Source organism: Cydia splendana, unplaced genomic scaffold (assembly GCF_910591565.1).
Source record: "Cydia splendana unplaced genomic scaffold, ilCydSple1.2 scaffold_42_ctg1, whole genome shotgun sequence".
Taxonomy (NCBI): Eukaryota; Metazoa; Arthropoda; class Insecta; order Lepidoptera; family Tortricidae; genus Cydia; species Cydia splendana.
This window is the reverse complement of record NW_026946887.1, coordinates 1,780,810-1,787,595: the sequence shown is the minus strand read 5'-3', so window position 1 is coordinate 1,787,595 and position 6,786 is coordinate 1,780,810. Positions and strand designations below refer to the sequence as shown.

General features: G+C 38.8%; 1 long non-coding RNA gene across 1 annotated transcript in view; it reads left to right on the top strand.

The window, feature by feature from the left end:
• The first annotated feature begins 1,279 nt into the window (after positions 1-1,279).
• Positions 1,280-6,786, top strand: part of LOC134805573 (uncharacterized) — a 419,355-nt gene continuing 413,848 nt past the window's right edge. The window contains exon 1 of the long non-coding RNA XR_010146323.1: positions 1,280-1,484. This is a non-coding gene — a long non-coding RNA (uncharacterized LOC134805573). The remainder of the gene's footprint in view (positions 1,485-6,786) is intronic.

The window sequence follows — 6,786 nt, the reverse complement described above, 5'->3', positions numbered from 1 at the left end:
TTGTGAATTAGATATCCTTACGTTATTACCATCTATCGAGCAAATTAGGCACTACTTTGTTAGGACACCAGTGTTAAAGTGACATCTTTGTTTGTTACTATTAAACTTAACTTAGCCATCTTGTTTGACACGGATGTCACGGATAGTGTAAAGGTAACTCACACAAACAAGCGTTGAGCAAAGTTTTCTCAATATTTGACTGAATTTTTAAATAATAGTCATTATTTTTCAGTTGCCAATTCAAACGATCCATATTTCCCTGAATATCAAGGTTTAAAGTGCGGGAAATCAAGTTATTAAGAGAAAATCTGTCAATACAATTGTATGAAATTCAGATAAGGAGAACCATCTTAAATACGACAACCTGATAAGAAAACATAATCGAAGAGTTTGTATACTACATTGAAAAACACCGACTGAGTACAGAACTTACCACACACATTGCTAATTTTTGACAGGAAGTACCATTTGGAAAATGTTGATATTTAGGCAAGTAGTAGGCCAATGTCTGGCCTACAACTAGAAAAAAAAATTAGGGGTGTCACTACTTCACCACGACATAAAAAAATGTTTTATTTTTTTAAACTTTATTTTTCATTTTTTTTTTATGACAACTGTTATTTGTTTTTTGAGTATAGATGCATACCTAAATAAAGAACATTATTTAAAAAAAAATAAGTAAATCGCTTGAATACATCCCGATAAACAATACATTAAAGAAACAAAATTAAAAAATAATAAGTCAAAAACTGTCACTAGTAGGATGTTGATACTCAGCAAAAATATCCTTCACCATAAGAGGTACTCACAAAAAAAACCCGAGTCAAATTGATTTAAGGGCCAACTTACTATGGGAAACCGACTATAGCCTTTCCAACAACCGGATCGACAAAAAGAAACATTATTTACTCATAGAATCTGGTCACTAAATTTCACGAAAATCGGTTGAGAATTATGACCTGTAGAGGAGAACATCCGGACATACAAAAGCCAGTACAAAAGCAAAATGCCCGTGTCAAAACGTAGACCTTCGTTATGCTTCGGCCAATAAATACTCGTAGAGGTGGGCGCTGGCGGGTAAACACAGGAGCAATTCCCGAATCGACCCAAACTACCAAGTGAAATACAAATCGTACAATTGAATTTAGGTAGGTACATGGAAATAAGACGAATAAATATTTTACAAAACTAAAAAATAGATTTGTTTAATTTTTAACCGACTTCCAAATCTCAGAGAAGGAGGTTATCAATTCGGTTGTATGTTTTTTATTCTTTATTTTTTTTGTTTGTTACTCCATATCTCCGTCATTACTGGACCTATTTTGAAAATTCTTTTTTTGATTGTATGTATATGCATACAGATTGGTCCCGTTTTTGTTAAAACCCAGTTCTGATGATGGGATCCATGAGGAAACGAGGGAACTCCTCAAATCTTAAAGGCATACATGTAGTGATTTTTGAGTTTTTATCAACAAATTAAGCATGTACATCCAAAAAAGTGACATTTGATGAAGTGGAACTACTGATGATGATCAGAACGGAACTCTTCAACGACGCATAGGTCACGGTTGGCGATTTGTCCTCTTCGTTATGTCATACTATTAGGACTCATATCGGAAGACAAAAAGGGTAGCGCCTGAACTAAACTTAGCTTCATTCTTTCCACGCGGTCCGAGGTTACTGGTACAAAAGTTATTTGTTTTCTCATGGTATTTTTCCTTAATGCCTCAAATACCATTAATTTACCTAAGTGGTCTGATTCTAAATTGCTGATAACCAGAGATGTGACTTATTTGAAATACTTGTATTTAAAATGCAAATACAAAATGCAAAATACCTATTTTGTATTTTGTATTTAAATACCTTTGAAGAAAACTATTTTGTATTTTATTTGAAATACTTTTTGGGACCTATTTTCTATTTTCAAAATACAAAATACTTTATAGTAGGTGTAATGTAGGTAGGAGTTACAATCTCTTCTGATGTTACAATCCTGGCAACTCTCTCATTCTTTTAACATGGAATTGTTGAATCTGTTTAGTATCGTGGCACATGACCACAAGCGTAGCGAGGGGTTAAAAAAGTGGAATCTTGAGTGTTTCGAGGGTTTCAAGGCACGAGAGGAGAACAAACTTTTCTGCCCTGGTGAAACACAAACGAGACGTTTTCATCACACTAACAGGCATTATACTAGCTGTAAAACATTTCAAATCTATATTAATGCTTTAAAAATTGGCCGTTAAAAACCATCATCCATACATCCTACCGGTTAATATGAGCAAACAACTAGAAATATGCACTTTAGATAGAGGACTGATTTCAAAGAATAAAGAGAGCCTTTTCAACTCGGAAATGCCGAGTAATACTTTTTAATTCAGACTAGGTATTTACTACTCAGAGTACTTTTTATCGCAAAGTATTTGTATTTTTAAAAAGTATTTTCAAAATACCTATTTCGTATTTTGTATTTTAAATACAAATTCAAAAACTATTTTGTATTTTGCATTTGAAATAGTATATCAAGGAAGTATTTGTATTTTGTATTTAAATACTTTTTATAAAGTATTTTTCACATCTCTGCTGATAACTTTTTTAGCAATAGGAAAAATATCTATGAAAATATTATCTATACAGGTTGCACTAGTAGCAGTCACTCTAGTGGGCTCCATAAACATGTGGTTGAGATGACAAGATTTAAAAAGATTCAATAATCTACAAGACATTGTTGAATTTCGGACCCGGACTCGGACCCGGACTCGGACCCGGACTCGGCACCGAACTCGGACCCGGACTCGGACCCGGACGCGGACACGGTCTCGGACCCCGAATCAAACCCGGACTCGAACCCGGACTCTTACCCGGACTCGGACCCGGATTTGGGCCCGGACTCGGAACCGAACTCGGACCCGAACTCGGACCCGGACTCGGACCCGGACTCGGACCCGGACTCGGACCCGGACTCGGACTCGGACCCGGACTCAGACCCGGACCTTGACCCGGAAAACCACTATGATACCTTAAATAAATAAACCACTATGATTACCTACCATAAAATGTAGGTATAAAGTATGATGATGCCAATCTTACTAGCCCCACCCACTCAGACCCCCGTACACCGCACCGCATGCGCCGTTAAGTGGGTTAGGTTAGGTTTGAACTGCGATCCTCACAGAACCGAACAAGGGCTAGGTTAGGTTAGAACTGCGAGCCTTACAGAAACGAAATGCTACTTGAAAAGTGGGTTTGATTAGTTTCGAACTGCGATCCTCACAGAACCGAACTGCTTTCAGAGGAGTGAATTGGGTTAGGCTAGAACTACGACCCTTGCAGAAGCGAAATGCTAGTAGAAAAGTGGGTGGTTTTACCTCCTTTTCTACATAGTGCACCATCTACAATAATCTTTCACCGGCCCCCATAGAAGTCGGTATTTTTTTTCTTAAAAATTATTCATATTTTAATTTAAGATATTTTTTTGTTACTAAAATAAATCTAAGTAATAAATATATTAACAAAATTAACAAATAAATTAAAATCAAATCAAATCAAAATAAATTTAAATAAATTAATTAATTTTAAAATATAAAATATTCTTCTATTATCCAAATAAACCTTCATCCAATATTTCCAATGATAACTTTATTTTTACATAGTTTTATTTATTTTTGTTATTTTTTTAGTTTTAGTTTATATACATTATCATCATGTTTTGATTGTAATTTTATCAAGAAAACTGTATTTACATTATTTTCTTAGGGTTCCGTACCCAAAGGATAAAACCGAGACCCTATAGGTTATAGGTTATAGGTTTTCGCGGGCTTGGTTTCCGCAACTCGACGTCATAATATCGTGCCTATTTTGCGTATTGGGTTGGCGGCACTATTCCTGCCAACCCAACTCTACCAAGAAGCCTAGCAGACCCTTGACGTTGCCGACGACTTCTGGGAGAGACCCCGGTGAGCCGAGGTGTTGTGCCCGGTATTTTGCCACCCCTGGGCATTCGAGAATGACGTGGGCGGCTGTCTCCTCTGCCTCCATGCACGCTCTGCAGAGGGGGCTATCTGTAACACGTAGGGTTAGTAGGTGCTTGTTAAATGAGGCGTGTCCAGTTATTGCCCCGGCTATAAGCCGGAGCTGTGGTCTCTTCAGCTGTCGAAGTCTCCGCGACAGATTGGGGTTGAGTGTCGGGAGGGCTTCCTTTGCCTGCCTGCAGGTGCCTAGGTTAGACCAGTATTGTTGGTGTTTTACCTTGGTGTTGTGTCGCAGCGTGTTCCGGAGCCAGGCATATGGCAAACCGACATCCTATTACTAAGACTCCACTGTCTATCTGTCTGTCTGTCACCAGGCTGTAGGTATCTCATGAACCGTGACAGCTAGATAGTTGAAATTATCACGGATGATATATTTCTGTTGCCGCTGTAACAACCAATACTAAAAAAATTGTACGGAACCCTCGGTGGGCGAGTCTGACTCGCATTTGTCCGGTGTTTTAACTTCGTTTCCAGCTTTTATTTATACCCACACTTTCAGGTCGAAAATTAAAATACCGGCTGAATTTATGGTAAATTGCCGATATGAACATTATGAACCCGATATCTCTACCCCACTTATTTATTTACCCGCCTCCCATCTCTAATGACTATTATAGTTTTACCGTTTAACTGAGGTGGTCTGTAAATAGGTTAAAAAAGCTATGATGGTCAGCTATATACAGACTAGTCGACTCTTAAGCACTTTCAGCAGTCGCTAATGGGTCTGCTGGAGCCAGAGGCCTGACTATAAACTCTCTTGCTCGTTAGGTATTGCAAGACGATGCCGATCTCAGTAGGTTCAAGGTTCAAGTGAAAGTTCGTAAGTTCTTCACGTCGATTTGTCAATCCGCACGTCCATCAGCGCGTCACACTCACGAACGACGGACGTCTTAACTGCGGATGGGATTGTTAGACTCGGTAGCGACCGTTCACGTATATTAAAATGTATTACTTCTGGGTCTAATTAATCCAAGAGCGACTAATTATATTGGCTGTGTGAGCAGTAGACTTCGGGATAAGATTCATTTTCCATTAAAATAAAATCCTTGCCATTAATAGTTGTTTATTTATTTATTAACATTTCTGTAACATAATAAAAACACTAAAAACTTATAAATAAAAAATTTGAGCTAAGTCATAGTCGCTCGGTAGGGTGTGCCCAGAAGGTTGGCCGCGTTGCCCCGCTGATTCTTTGGCAAAATATTGGCCAGCCCTATAGTCACCAGAAGTCTCTATGAAGCGCTTTGTCAGCTCCTCATAGAGGCGACGGCGACGCGCGCTAGGTCCCCACGGCCCCAAAAGGTCTCCACACCAAACGCCGCAAATACATATGTAGCAACTTACTATATAAGGTAGGGTCGCCTAAGATCGGACGCTTTTTTTAAATTTTTGACAGGGTTGCAGTTTAATTTTTTTTATCATACCCTACGACTATTTTCTAAATGTTATGTTATTGAAAGTAATTAACAATGAAACAATGAATTTGGTCATATTTTATTTATTTCGATAAACGCAATAGTTTGTGTGAGAGACGCCTTCAAAGTGACGGTTTTTTTTTTCTGTATACGTTACACGAAACTCTAGTGTTGCCGAAGTTCGGACTACTGCATAACTTCAACTCTGTTGGTGCGGCATTAGAGTGCACAACAGGAAAATATCCGATGTTAAGTTAACAATAATATATCACAAAATCATCCCGATATTCCGCGTGGTGTGACTAGACCAACTAATTCTTTATCATTTGCGATTTTGTAGTCCGATCTTACCTCCTCAGGCAAATTGGAGCTAAATTGAGAGTCTCAAACTTTAATAATTCAGCCTGGGAGCATTCTAAGATGGTGAATTAAGACCGGATATACATTGGTTATTTGTAAAAAAGGGCTGAATTCACGAATATATATTGTCTTGTCATGTATCACGTTTTTTTCATTATATATCCCTTTATTACGATCCGAAACTTTGAGAACCGCTGAGTTTTTTAAGTGCCTCAGTGATTAGTCCGATCTTCGGCAAGGGGAGGAAAGTCCGGATCTTTTCCCACAGACGTCCTAGGCGTAAACAAAGTATACACATCTATAGAGAATTTGCTAAAACCACGCAATAATTAACTTAAAAAGCAATAAAATGATAACCATAACGTGAAAATCAAACTCGAGGAGGGAAGACCGGATCAAGGTAATTCGAAAAAACGGCAACATTTTTTTAAACGTCCGGTGCACACGTGCTGGTCATCGCAGCGCCGATCGCGGAATGACGGGAGGGACGGAACAAAATGGCGAAGCAAACTATGTTGCCATCAGTGAGAAATATCGCTTCGTTTGCGGTAAATTCTATGCATCCGATCTTAGGTCACATCCGGTCTTAGGCGACCCTACTTTACCTACTCTTCGTTGAGTCGTCATCACAGTGTTCTCACAATGGTCTTAAGTGCCATAGACTCTAACGGCACTTAAGTCCTTTATGGAAAACCTATTAGATATGTGCAGTCAAGCGTGAGTCGGACTTAATGTACGGAACCCTTGGAACGCGAGTCCGACTCGCACTTGGCCGGTTTTTTTTGACATTCTTGTGCCAAAGTAACGATGTTATTTTACCGTGTTGTCTACGACAACAAGTGAACGCGCGGGGTACGGACCCCACCACACTCCATTAGCTCCACCGGCAGCCACAACGCCGCACTCGTATTATTGAAATCAACCCTTTTATTTTTTTAAGATTCCGATAATCATCTTTCTTATCTTGAGTGCATTCTTTACCT